This window comes from Mus musculus, chromosome 9, assembly GCF_000001635.26.
Source record: "Mus musculus strain C57BL/6J chromosome 9, GRCm38.p6 C57BL/6J".
Taxonomy (NCBI): Eukaryota; Metazoa; Chordata; class Mammalia; order Rodentia; family Muridae; genus Mus; species Mus musculus.
The window spans coordinates 121873511-121888017 of record NC_000075.6 but is presented as its reverse complement, the minus strand read 5'-3'; positions in this window follow the sequence as shown (position 1 = coordinate 121888017).

Below are 14507 nucleotides of genomic sequence, written 5' to 3'. Positions count from 1 at the left end.
TACCCCAACACACCTGAAAAGCTAGACTCAGATTTAAAAGCATATCTCATGATGATGGTAGAGGACATCAAGAAGGACTTTAATAACTCACTTAAAGAAATACAGGAGAACACTGCTAAAGAGAGAGAAGTCCTTAAAGAAAAACAGGAAAACACAACCAAACAGGTGATGGAATTGAACAAAACCACACAAGACCTATAAAGGGAAGTAGACACCATAAAGAAAACCAAAAGTGAGGCAACGCTGGAGATAGAAACCCTAGGAAAGAAATCTGGAACCATAGATGCGAGCATCAGCAACAGAATACAAGAGATGGAAGAGAGAATCTCAGGTGCAGAAGATTCCATAGAGAACATCGGCACAACAATCAAAGAAAATGGAAAATGCAAAAAGATCCTAACTCAAAACATCCAGGAATTCCAGGACACAATGAGAAGACCAAACCTACGAATAATAGGAGTAGATGAGAATGAATATTTTCAACTTAAAGGGCCAACAAATATCTTCAACAAAATTATAGAAGAAAACTTCCCAAACCTGAAGAAAGAGATGCCCATGAACATACAAGAAGCCTACAGAACTCCAAATAGATTGGACCAGAAAAGAAATTCCTCCCGACACATGATAATCAAAACAACAAATGCACTAAATAAAGATAGAATATTAAAAGCAGTAAGGGAAAAAGGTCAAGTAACATATAAAGGCAAGCCTATTAGAATTACACCAGATGTCTCACCAGAGACTATGAAAGCCAGAAGATCTGGACAGATGTTATACTAAGAGAACACAAATGCCAGCCCAGGCTACTATGCCCAGCCAAATTCTCAATTACCATAGATGGAGAAATCAAAGTATTCCATGACAAAACCAAATTCACACAATATCTTTCCATGAATCCAGCCCTTCAAAGGATAATAACAGAAAAAAAACAATACAAGGATGGAAACTATGCTCTAGAAAAAGCAAGGAAGTAATCCTTCAACAAACTTAAAAGAAGACAGCCACAAGAACAGAATGCCAACTCTAACAACAAAAATAATAGGAAGCAACAATTACTTTTCCTTAATATCTCTTAATACCAATGGACTCAATTCCCCAATAAAAAGACATAGACTAACAGTCTGGCTACACTAACAGGACCCAACATTTTGCTGATTACAGGAAACCCATCTCAGAGAAAATGACACACACTACCTCAGAGTGAAAGGCTGGAAAACAATTTTCCAAGCAAACAGTCTCAAGAAACAAGCTGGAGTAGCCATTCTAATATCGAATAAAATCAACTTCCAACCCAAAGTTACCAAAAAAGACAAGGAAAGGCACTTCATACTCATCAAAGGTAAAATCTTCCAAGAGATACTCTCAATTCTGAAACTAACAGAAGTTATTAAACAAATGGATTTAACAGATATCTACAGAACATTTTATCCTAAAACAAAAGGATATGCCTTCTTCTCAGCACCTCATGGTACCTTCTCCAAAACTGACCATATAATTGGTCACAAAACAGGCCTCAACAGATACAAAAATATTGAAATTGTCCCATGCATCCTATCAGATCACCATGGACTAAGGCTGATCTTCAATAACAACATAAATAATAGAAAGCCAACATTCATGTGGAAACTGAACATCACTCTCCTCAATGATATCTTGGTCAAGGAAGAAATAAAGAAAGAAATTAAAGACTTTTTAGAGTTTAATGAAAATGAAGCCACAACATACCCAAACTTATGGGACACAATGAAAGCATTTCTAAGAGGAAAACTCACAGCTCTGAGTGCCTCCAAAAAGAAACTAGAGAGAGCACACACTAGCAGGTTGACAACACACCTAAAAGCTCTAGAACAAAAGGAAGCAAATTCACCCAAGAGGAGTAGACAGCAGGAAATAATCAAACTCAGGGGCAAAATCAATCAAGTGGAAACAAGAAAAACTATTCAAAGAATCAACCAAATGAGGAGCTGGTTCTTTGAGAAAATCAACAAGATAGATAAACCCTTATCCAGACTCGCTAGAGGGCACAGGGACAGCATCCTAATTAACAAAATTAGAAATGAAAAGGGGGACATAACAACAGATCCTGAAGAAATCCAAAACACCATCAGATCCTTCTACAAAGGGCTATACTCAACAAAACTGGAAAACCTGGATGAAATGGACAAATTTCTAGACAGATACCAGGTACCAAAGTTAAATCAGGATCAGATTAATGACCTAAACAGCCCTATATCCCCTAAAGAAATAGAATTAGTCATTAATAGTCTCCCAACCAAAAAAAAACAGCCCAAGACCAGAGGGGTTTAGTGCAGAGTTCTATCAGACCTTCAAAGAGGATCTAATTCCAGTTCTTCTCAAACTATTCCACAAAATAGAAACAGAAGGTACTCTACCCAATTCATTCTATGAAGCCACAATTACTCTGATACCTAAACAACATAAAGACCCAACAAAGATAGAGAACTTCAGACCAATTTCCCTTATGAATATCAATGCAAAAATACTCAATAAAATTCTCGCTAACCGAATCCAAGAACACATCAAAACAATCATCCATTCTGAAAAAGTAGGTTTCATTCCAGGGTTGCAGGGGTGGTTTAATATATGGAAATCCATCAACGTAATCTACTATATAAACAAACTCAAAGACAAAAACCACATGATCATCTCGTTAGATGCTGAGAAAATCATCTCACTTCATTTGACAAAATCATTTGACAAAATCCAACACCCATTCATGATAAAAGTCTTGGAAAGATCAGAAATTCAAGGCCCATACCTAAACACGATAAAAGCAATCTACAGCAATCCAGTAGCCAACATCAAAGTAAATAGTGAGAAGCTGGAAGCAATCCCACTAAAATCAGGGACTAGACAAGGCTGTCCACTTTCTCCCTACCTATTCAATATAGTACTATAAGTCCTAGCCAGAGCAATTCGACAACAAAAGAAGATCAAGGGGATACAAATTGGAAAGGAAGAAGTCAAAATATCACTATTTGCAGATGATATAATAGTATATATAAGTGACCCTAAACATTCCACCAGAAAACTCCTAAACCTGATAAACAGCTTCAGCGAAGTAGCTGGATATAAAATTAACTCAAACAAGTCAATGGCCTTTCTCTACACAAAGGATAAAGGCTGAGAAAGAAATCAGGGAAACAACACCCTTCACAATAGTCACAAATAATATAAAATACCTTGGTGTGACTCTAACTAAGGAAGTGAAAGATCTGTATGATAAGAACTTCAAGTCTCTGAAGAAAGAAATCAAAGATTTCAGAAGATGGAAAGATTTCCCATGCTCATGGATTGGCAGGATTAATATAGTAAAAATGGCTATCTTGCCAAAAGCAATCTACAGATTCAATGCAATCCCCATCAAAATTCCAACTCAATTCTTCAGCGAATTAGAAAGGGCAATTTGCAAATTCATCTGGAATAACAAAAAACCTAGGATAGCAAAACCTCTTCTCAATGATAAAAGAACCTCTGGTGGAATCACCATGCCTGACCTAAAGCTGTACTACAGAGCAATTGTGATAAAAACTGCATGGTACTGGTATAGTGACAGACAAGTAGACCAATGGAATAGAATTGAAGACCCAGAGATGAACCCACACACCTATGGTCACTTGATCTCGACAAGGGAGCTAAAATCATCCAGTGGAAAAAAGACAGCATTTTCAACAAATGGTGCTGGCACAACTGGCGGTTATCATGTAGAAGAATGTGAACTGATCCATTCTTATCTCCTTGTACAAAGGTCAAATCTAAGTGGATCAAGGAACTCCACATAAAACCAGAGACACTGAAACTTATAGAGGAGAAAGTGGGGGAAAGCCTCGAAGATATGGGCACAGGGGAAAAATTCCTGAATAGAACAGCAATGGCTTGTGCTGTAAGATTGAGAATCAACAAAAGGGACCTCATAAAATTGCAACGCTTCTGTAAGGCAAAAGACACTGTCAGTAAGACAAAAAGGCCACCAACAGATTGGGAAAGGATCTTTACCAATACTAAATCAGATAGGGGACTAATATCCAATATATATAAAGATCTCATGAAGGTAGACTCCAGAAAATCAAATAACCCCATTAAAAAATGGGGCTCAGAGCTAAACAAAGAATTCTCACCTGAGGAATACCGAATGGCTGAGAAGCACCTGAAAAAATGTTCAGCATCCTTAATCATCAGGAAAATGCAAATCAAAACAACCCTGAGATTCCACCTCACACCAGTCAGAATGGCTAAGATCAAAAATTCAGGTGACAGCAGATGCTGGCGAGGATGCGGAGAAAGAGGAACACTCCTCCATTGTTGCTGGGATTGCAAGCTTGTACAACCACTCTGGAAATCAGTCTAGTGGTTCCTCAGAAAACTGGACATAGTACTACTGGAGGATCCCGCAATACCTCTCCTGGGCATATATCCAGAAGATGTTCCATCTGGTAAGAAGGACACATGCTCCACTATGCCTTATTTATAATAGCCAGAAGCTGGAAAGAACCCAGATGCCCCTCAACAGAGGAATGGATACAGAAAATGTGGTACATTTACACAATGGAGTACTACTCAGCTATTAAAAACAATGAATTTATGAAATTCCTAGGCAAATGGATGGACCTGGAGGGTAATCATCCTGAGTGAGGTATCCCAATCACAAAAGAACTCACACAATATGTACTCAATGATAAGTGGATATTAGCCCAGAAACTTAGAATACCCAAGATACAATTTACAAAACACATGAAACTCAAGAAGAAGGAAGACCAAAGTTTGGACACTTTGCCCCTTCTTAGAATTGGGAACAAAACACCCATGGAAGGAGTTACAGAGACAAAGTTTGGAGCTGAGACGAAAGGATGGACCATCTAGAGACTGCCACACCTGGGGATCCATCCCATAATCAGCCTCCAAATGCTGACACCACTGCATACGACAGTAAGATTTTGCTGAAAGGACCCTGATATAGCTGTCTCTTGTGAGGCTATGCCGGTGCCTGACAAACACAGAAGTGGATGCTCACAGTGAGCTATTGGATGGAACACAGGGCCCCCAATGGAGGAGGGACTAATACCCAATATATATAAAGAACTCAAGAAGGTGGACTCCAGAAAATCCCAAGGAGCTGAAGAAGTCTGCAACCCTATAGGTGGAACAACAATATAGACTAACCAGTACCCCCAGAGCTTGTGTCTCTAGCTGCATATGTAGCAGAAGATGGCCTAGTCGGCCATCATTGGGAAGAGAGGCCCCTTGGTCTTGCAAACTTTATATGCCTCAGTACAGGGGAACGCCAGGGCCAAGAAGTGGGAGTGGATGGGTAGGGGAGTGGGGGGGGGGGTAATGGGGGACTTTTGGGATAGCATTTGAAATGTAAATGAAGAAAATACCTAATAAAAATAAAATAAAACCGAAAAAAGAAAAAGAAAAAAGAAGTCAAGTCACAAGGATGGGATAAGGCCTGTGGGAACATCCCAAGTGCAACCTCCAGGTTGTTTACCCACAAGAGGTTATGTGAGCATCAGGAGGCTGCCTTCAGTGCACAGCCACAGCCTCTCTTATTCATGGCTAACTGCTTGGAGATTGCTCAGGGTCTGTGGTTGATCTCATGGCTGAATGTTGGTTAGGACAGCAAGGCTGTGCCACGAAGGGTGGGGTCAGTGTTTACAAACGGCTGACAGGCTGCACAAACGGAAAAACGGGACTCACTTCCTGCCCGTGCAGCTCATTCAGAAATCCATCATGACTAAGGGACACTGCCCTTTCCAGACGGGGGCTCCTGGAAGGGAGAATTGTGTCTTGTTTTTCTGTGGTACTCTGAGTCCACAGTGGCCCATTGGATACACTGAAGCCTCAGGAAGTGTCTGGGACCTTGCTGATAAACATGAGTCCCACACTGTGTTCACTGTCTGTCGGATGATGGACCAGGTTTCCAGTGACACAGGGCAAGGGAAACAAGTTGGAGGTGACAGAGGGAATCTGGATCCACAGCTGGCATGCAAAAGGTCTGGGGACTTGGAAGCAGGATTACACCTCCTCGTCATTCCTTCATTTGGAATATGACCCCACAGTTTGTCAGCACTAAAGCTGAATTTCATATCCCGTCAACAGACATCACCCATGACTTCCTGGAAAATCTGTTTCCCAGAACTACTGGTGTATCTTGAATTTAGAACACTAGTAAACATACAAAGGGCTGGGAGATGTCTCAGTGGGTAAAGTGCTTTCTGAACAAGCGTGAGGACCTGAGTTCATACAAAGAGCTGGGTGTTGGGGGCCTGAGGGCTGCTTTAGCCGTTAAGAGCATTGGCTGCCCTTCCAAGATCCGAGACTCCCAGCATGCACACAATGGCTCACAACTGTCTGTAACTCTAGTTCCAGGGGATATGGTGCAGTTATACATGCAAGCATAAAAATTAAATTTTAAAATTAAAAAAAAAAAAAAAAAAAGATGAGTGGGTGGCACCCATCTGTAATTCTATTGCTGGAGAGAGACAGGCAGATCCCTGGAGTTTGCTGCCCTCTAGCCGAGCTGGTGAATGCCAGGTTCACCGTGGACACATGTGTACACCCACATACAAATACACATAGACACAACATACAGTGTACCACAGTTTCTTAAAGTTGTGGCGACTGAGCCAGATTCTTTTAGGATCCCTACAATTTCGACAGGCTCCCAGATTCAAACATTCCAGAGATTTGAGCCGGAACAAGGTCATGAAACCAAATGTTCCTGAAGACGAAGAGTTCTCTGTTTAAATCCGGATCACACTCCTGCTCAGACCAAGGCCCCCTGCAGAAGCCTGTTTAATTTCTTTAGGATTTTTATTTTTATATGTATGCATGTGCTTATGCACACGTGTTCACGTGCTCAGGTAACCACGGAAGCCAGAAACGAGCTTCCGCCCACCCCCGCCCCGCCCTCGCCCCAGCGGAAGCCACAGGGAGTCGTGAGCCACTTGACCTGGGTGTTAAGAGCTGAAGTCAAACCATCTGGAAGAACAGCAAGTGCGCCTAACAGCTGAGCCATCTCTCCAGCCCATCAGCCACTAGCAAGGAAGAGACCAGCGCCCTCTACTGGGAGCACGTCTAAGAATCTGTAACATCCTAATAGCATCCATTCACCAAGCGTTTGGGTTCCAGGGCCATTTTCATTTCCCCAAGGAAGTTTGCAGGCTCATTACCAGAGGCTGGGACATCTTGGGGGACACATGCCTATGCCCACATAATGGGCACACCTTAACTCAAAGTGCCTCCCTTCACGCCCCCACATCCTTCATGTTACACATTCCTTCTTGGCAGTGCAAGATTCCCTCTTCCTTGCTTACTGGGAGTCAGGGACAGCCTGACTACAGGGCAACTCTCCCTTCCACTGAGACCTAAAAGAAACCCACACTTTGCCTTGAGGGTCTGAACTCTCATTGGAGCTTCCACCACGTTCGTGGTGCTAAACTAATAAATCTCTTACTAGACAGGATAATCTGCCTTAGTGTCCCACCTCAACCCCAAACCGGAGACCTTTCACTCTGTGGCCCAAAACAGCCAACCAATACGCAATCTGTGGCAGGGAGGATTGCGTCTGAGGTAGTTTGGAAGTGAGAGAAAGTTTTATAGAGGTCACCACGTGAGGAGTTTGGGGAAGATGCTAAAGCCTGCCGCACTAGTCATCTTTGCAAAGGCCTGAAAGAGGGGAGACCTGTGGACGAGGCAGTTGCCAACAAACGACTGGGTAGTCTGAGTGGGCATTCCTGGGCTCTCTGTATGGTCAAGATCCACCCTGCAGGATCTCACTTCACCTCCTGCACCTAAGGTGACTCCTTTGGCATCTGCACACAGTGCCAGGAACCTTCTGAGTGGTTGTGCCTAGTGCACCACGGTGCCTCACAGTGCACTGCCTCTCTCTCTGCAGGCTGCAACTGCTCCAGGGCCTCGGTGCTCTCTGACGTACATCTAGGCTTGTCTTGTCCTATCCATTTGATGTGTTTGTAGTTTGTCAACTCCTCTAGAGCCGTGACTTACAAAGACATTACCAGAATTTTAGGATCAAAGCCTAGCTCTGGATGTCCCAGTAAGGTAGTTAGTTCAGCCTCCCAGCCCCAATAATGGCAATCGATCAAAGAGTCAAGTAATAGTGAAAAGCAGAGAAAAGTTTATTCAGTCTGTGGCTACACTGAGATGAGGAACAGTGAGGTGCAGGACACCCATGTCTGTATTCAGGGTCATGACATGAGGTTTAGAATGCGTGTGTGTGTTTCTGTGTGTGTGTGTCTGTGTATGTGTCTGTGTATCTGTGTGTGTCTGTCTGTGTCTGTCCTGTGTCTGTGTCTCTCTGTGTGGCTGTGTGTTTGTGTGTCTCTGTGTGTCTGTGTTGTGTATGTCTCTGTGTGTGTCTGTATGTCTATGTATGTGTCTGTATGTCTGTGTCTGTGTTGTGTCTGTATGTGTTCCTGTGTGTCTGTGTGTGTTGTGTCTGTATGTGTTTCTCTGTGTTTTTGTGTGTGTCTGTGTGAATATGTATCTCTGTGTTGTATCTGTGGATGTGTGTGTTTCTGTGTTTGTGTGTGTGCATATGTCTGGGTCTGTGTTGTGTCTGTGTGTCTTTGTGTGTGTCTGTGTCTGTAGGTGTTTCTCTCTGTGTATGTTTGTGTGTATATGTGGAAGCCAGAGTTAGATATCAGTTATCTTTCTCAGTTGCTCTCTACCTTACTCTCTGGTTCTCTCACTGATTCTGCTAGACTAGCTGGCCAGCAAGCCCAGGATCCTCCTGTGGGAAGCCACATGTGCCGTTGCAGAGTAGCGCTGGCTACTGCTGGCCACCACGCATAAGTTTGGACAAATAACCAATGTGTACATATGCAGTAAAGTTTTTTTGTCCAGTCACTGCCTGGCCCGACGCATATTAATCAGGTACTGGTAGCATAACCAATCAGGTATGGACACGTCACTCCTAGGCCTATATAAGCAGCACCATTTCTGGGCTCAGGGTCTTTCGCCTCTGCAATCAATGCTCTCCCAATAAACGTGTGCAGAAGGATCCTATTGTGGCGTCGTTCTTGCTGGCGAGTCGGGCGCGCAAGATCCTCCTGCCTCCACTTCCCTGCTCCGGGATTATGCCAACCACAAAGCCTCTGTCTTGATCACTGAGTGGTCCTTGTGACCTCAGGACCATACTTGAGTCTAGCAGACCTAAGGAGCTCCCAGAGGACTTGGGGGAGTGGCTACAGGCAAATAACACAGAAGCTGTCGTCTTGACCTCTTGTGTCCTATCCTGGCTGCAGAATACCCTGAGACATCTCTAAGACAGTGATTGTGGATGGTTACAGCCAGGTCCAGCTTTGAGCATGGGTGCTGGAGATCCAAACTCGGGCTCCTTACTGACTGAGGTAGTTCCTCAACCAGAGGCTTGGGCAAGAGATAATCCTAACTCTGCAGTCCTGGTAAAGGTATGCCCCTGCCCAGCACGTCTACACGAGTCTCTTCTGTAAGGTGATCTGACTAGTTGTCAGACCGTGTGAAATAATCTCTCTGGAGACAGGCTCCTCCTTGAGCTAGCACCAGCATGTCAAGTATTCCCTGCCCCCTGCATAGGATTTCCAGGAAATTTTTATCCTTTGGGCCATTGTTCAGTAGTCTAACAGCCAGAGGGAGGGACACAGTTGTACCTCTGCTCCTGCCAGGGTAGTTCCAGGGAGGTTCATGGTCAAAGAAAGCCAAAGACACTTCCATTTGGGTTCTTTCTTGAACTTCATCTTCACAGAGCCCGGATTTGCTACAGCATTTGTAAGGATTTAGGTGCCCAAAGGAACCCTAAACTAAAATGACTAATTATTAATACGAAAGCAGATCAAAGGGGCTAGAGAGTGGTTAAGAGCACTGACTGCTCTTCCAGAGGTCCTGAGTTCAATTCCCAGCAGCCACATGGTGGCTCACAACCATCTGTAATGGGATCTGATCCGATGCCCTCTTCTGGTATTACTGAAGATAGCTACAGTGTACTCACATAAAATAAATAAATAAATAAATCTTAGAAAGAAAGAAAGAAAGAAAGAAAGAAAGAAAGAAAGAAAGAAAGAAAAGAAAAGAAAAGAAAGAAAGAAAGAAAGAAAGAAAGAGAAAGAAAGGGAAAGGGAAAGGGAAAGGGAAAGGGAAAGGGAAAGGGAAAGGGAAAGGGAAAGGGAAAGGGAAAGGAAAGGAAAGGAAAACAAATGAAAGCAGACCAATAAGGAACATCTCGGGGCGAGCTCAGCAGTAGAGAGCTCACTTTGAGAGCTCACTGCTCTTGCAGAGGGCATGGGTCTAATTCCCAGCAACTCACAACCCCTGTAATTCCAGCCATGTGGGTTCTGATGCACTCTTCTGGTTTCCTTTGGGCACCTTATATGCATGTAGTATAAAAAACAGAGAGTCAGGCATGTGCACACACAGAGAACACACAGATAACTGTCCTGGTGGAAAGAAACTGCTGAAATGAGGGCTGGTAGCCAGGCTGATGTGGCTTGAGTCCCAGGGCTGGTGACTGCTTCCATAGGTCTAGTGTCCATCTCAAGTCTTGGAAGGGCTTCAAGCCACTTAAGGTCTGCTGATGCAACACTTTTTTAGATTTGCAGAGCACTGTCATTTAGATGTATCTCACAGAAACTTTAACGCTTGTAAGTGGTGTGTGATTTATATACATGTTGGGAAACAGTCTTTTTCAGAGAGAAAGCATTCCTGGGATATTCCTGATGTAGTAGCATGTTTCTGCCAGTAGAGGTTGCCCTTGGGTCCCCAGAAGGTAAGCAGGCCAGTCCTGCTGAGGATTCCTACCTAATAAAATGCCTATCGTCTCTTGCAGGATCGGCCCCTGCTTTTTCAGCACTGAGGAACTGGTTAAATACAAAGCCATGTGCACAACAAGAATTCTTTTTTTCACACCACCTCACCCAGACCTTCTCCTTGAGAGAGCACTGGGCTTGGATGAGCAGGGAGAGGATGAGAGGACCTGGTGGACCAGTGCCCTTTCATAGAGGCTGTGAGTGCAGAGAAGGAAGGTGTGGGTGTCCAGGCAGCCTCCCACACCAAGGTCTGGTTGGTTGTACTCAGCTAAGGATACAGCAAGTGGCAGGGATGTTCACTGTGCTGCTGTGTTATAGGACAGTTGCTCCCGGGAAGCAGATTGCTTTCTTTAACACTTTAACCAAAAATCAAGCTTCTTTCACAAACCCAATAGGCTGAGCCCATAACAAAAGTCTCCAGGAGCTTTTGTGCTGAGAGTAATGATCTCGGTCTGAACACCAATGCTGGAGGCTCTCTGCTCTCTCCCTGCAAAACCTGCTGACTGTGCTGGCCAGGGGATCAGGTTTGGGCAGTCTTCACTCTCCAACGTCCTTTCAAGTCCTGGAGACATTGGGATATAAGGGACATACCTCGACAAACTGAGGTGGTCTGTAGCAAGCGCACAGCCAACATCCACCTAAATGGAGATAAACTCAAAGCATGCCCACTAAAATCAGGAACAAGGCAAGGTTGTCCCCTCTCTCCATACCTATTCAGTGCAGTACTTGAAGTCTTTGCTAGAGCAGTAAGACAACTGAAGGAGATCAAGGGGATACAAACAAGAAGGGAAGAAGTTAAATTATCTTTATGTGAAGATGATTGTATACATAAGTGACCCTAAAAATCTCATCAGGAAATTCCTAATGAACTCTTTCTGCAAAGTAACAAGACACAAAATTAATACACAGAAATCGGTAGACTTTGCTGGAAGGTGGTGGTGCGCACCTTTAATCCCAGCACCTGGGAGGCAGAAGCAGGCTATCTCTGTGAAGCTGAGGCCTGGTCTACAGAGCAATTCTAAGACAGTGAGGGCTACCCAGAGAAACCCTGTCTCAAAAACCAAAGTGGGGGGTGGGGGGGGTGATGGTGGTGAATAAGTAAATTTCCTATATACAAATGGCAAATGAGTTGAGAAAAAAAATCAAGAAAATAATATCTTCCACAACAGCCACAAGAAATAAAAGAAAATACCTTGGATTAACTCTAATCAAGCAAGTGAAAGACTTGTATGATTAAAAAAAAAAACCTTAAGACATTGATGAAAGAAATTGAAGAAGCTATCGGAGGATGGAAAGATCTCCCATGCTCATGCATCAATAGGATTAATAAAGTAAAAACACCCATCCTACCAAAACCAACATATCTGTTCAATATAATTTCCATCAAAATCCAACACAATTCTTCACATAACTTGAAATGGCAATTCTCAACCTTGTATGAAAATACACATGCACACACACAAACCATGATAGCCAAAACAATCCTGAATAATAAAAGAACCACTGGAGGCATCGCTGTGCTACAAATCTCAAACTGCACTACAGAGCTACAGTAATAAAGACAGCATGGCACTGGCATAAAAACAAGCACATTGATCAATGGAACCGAATCAAAGACCCAGACCTATGTCCACACACCTATGGACATCTGATTTTTCATAAAGAAGCCAGAAATACACACTGGAAAAAAAGATAGCATCTTCAACAAAAGGGGCTGGTTTAATTAAATGCAAACAGATCCATACTTATCACTCTGCACAAAACTCAACTTCAAATGGATCAAAGATCTCAACATAATGCCAGATACCCTGAACCTGATCAAAGAGAGCGTGTGGGTGTGGAATAGGCTTAAGCTCATTGGCACAGGAGAAGACTCTCTGAACAGAGCACCAATAGCACAGGCACTAAGACCTGGGATTAATTAATAAATGGGACCACAGCAAACAGAAAAGCTTCTGTATGGCAAAGGACACCATCATTCATACAAAATCAGGAAACAAAATGGGGAATAAATTACCAACTACACATCATCCAGAGAGCTAAAATCTAAAATACATAAAGAACTTTAAAAGCCGGACTTCAAGAAAACAAATGAGCCAATTAAAAGATCGGGTACAGGTCTCAAAAGGATAAACACAAGTGGCTGAGAAGCACTTAAAGGACTGTTCAGCATCCCCAGGCATCAGGGAAATGCAAATCAAACGACTTTAAGATTTCATCTTAAACCACTCAGAATTGTCAAGGTCAATCAGATGGCAGCTCATTCTGGCGAGGAGGCGAGGTCAGGGCAGGTCATCTGTTCCTGGTACAAACTTGTACAGCCACTAGGGAACAAGTACGGCAGTTCCTCGGAAAGCTGGGAATAAGCCCACCTCAGATCCAGCTCTACCACTCTAGGCCATCTACCCAATGGATGCTAAGTCACACAGCAGGCACTTCCTCCTCAAGCATGCTCACTGCTGTTCTATTCATAATGGCCAGAAATTGGAAACAGACTAGATATCTGTCAGTGGGCGAGTGGATAAAGAAAATGAGGTACAGTTATTCAATGGAATATTACTCAGCTGTTTAAAAAATGACATCGTAAAGTTAGCAGGTCAATGGATGGAGCTGGGGGAGAAAAACACAGCAAAGGCATCCTGTGTGAGGTAATACAGACTCAAAAGGACAAATATGGAATGTACTCGCTTTTATGTGGATGTCAGTGCAAAGCATTTGATAAGCAAGCTGCAGTCCATATAACCAGAGGTTAGGTATAGAGTAAGGAGCTGGCAGGAGGGTTGGATCACCCTAGGAAGGGGAAATAGAATCGTTATGGATGAACAGGGGGTGGCAGGTTGGAATGGAGGCTCAAATTAGGGGTGGCCGAGAGCACGTGGAAGAACAGCTAACTAACGGCCGTTTGAGGGACTTAGGGAAACCTAAATACAGTTCCAGCTTCCTAAAACATAAACATATATGAAGGTGATGTAAACAGGGGATACAAAGCCCCAGCTGGACATCTCTCCTCACCAAATGGAGCTTCCAGTTCTGAGAATGGGTTATGTCTAATTGAGTGGTTGGCCAAAGGAGCCGGCCCTATGAGAAGCCAGGAACAACCCAGGTCACTGCCAAGGATGCTCATAGCTCTCCACAAGCTAATGGCAGGGCCCTGTTGCTGAAGTCAGGACCTACCATCGCACTGAGCATAGAGAAATCAAGCTGGTAGCTTAGAGCCTTCACCCCTGCTGTTCATGATACTGGAGTGTACCATGTAACCTACCAGAGGAGAACAGTAAATCCCAAGCCAACAACAACCCTGTGATCTACAACAGTGGCCTGTCTGCAAGCTGCACTGGAGCAAGAGTGGCCCAGAGCTTGTGGGAGTAGCCAGCCACTATCTGATTGGATGCCAGGCCCACTCCAGAGTAAACAGCCAGTGTCTGATTGGATGCCATGCTCATTACAGAGTAGCCAGCCACTATCTGATTGGATGCCAGGCCCACTCATGGGATGAAACCTGTCTTAGGGTTTCACTGCTAAGAAGAGACACTATGACCAAGGCATCTCTCATAAAGGACAACATAAAATTGGGGTTATCTTACAGGTTCAGAGGTTCAGTCCATTATCAACATGGCAGGATGTGTGGCAGCATCCAGGCAGACCCAGTACTGGAGAAGGAGACAAGAGTTCTACATCTTGATC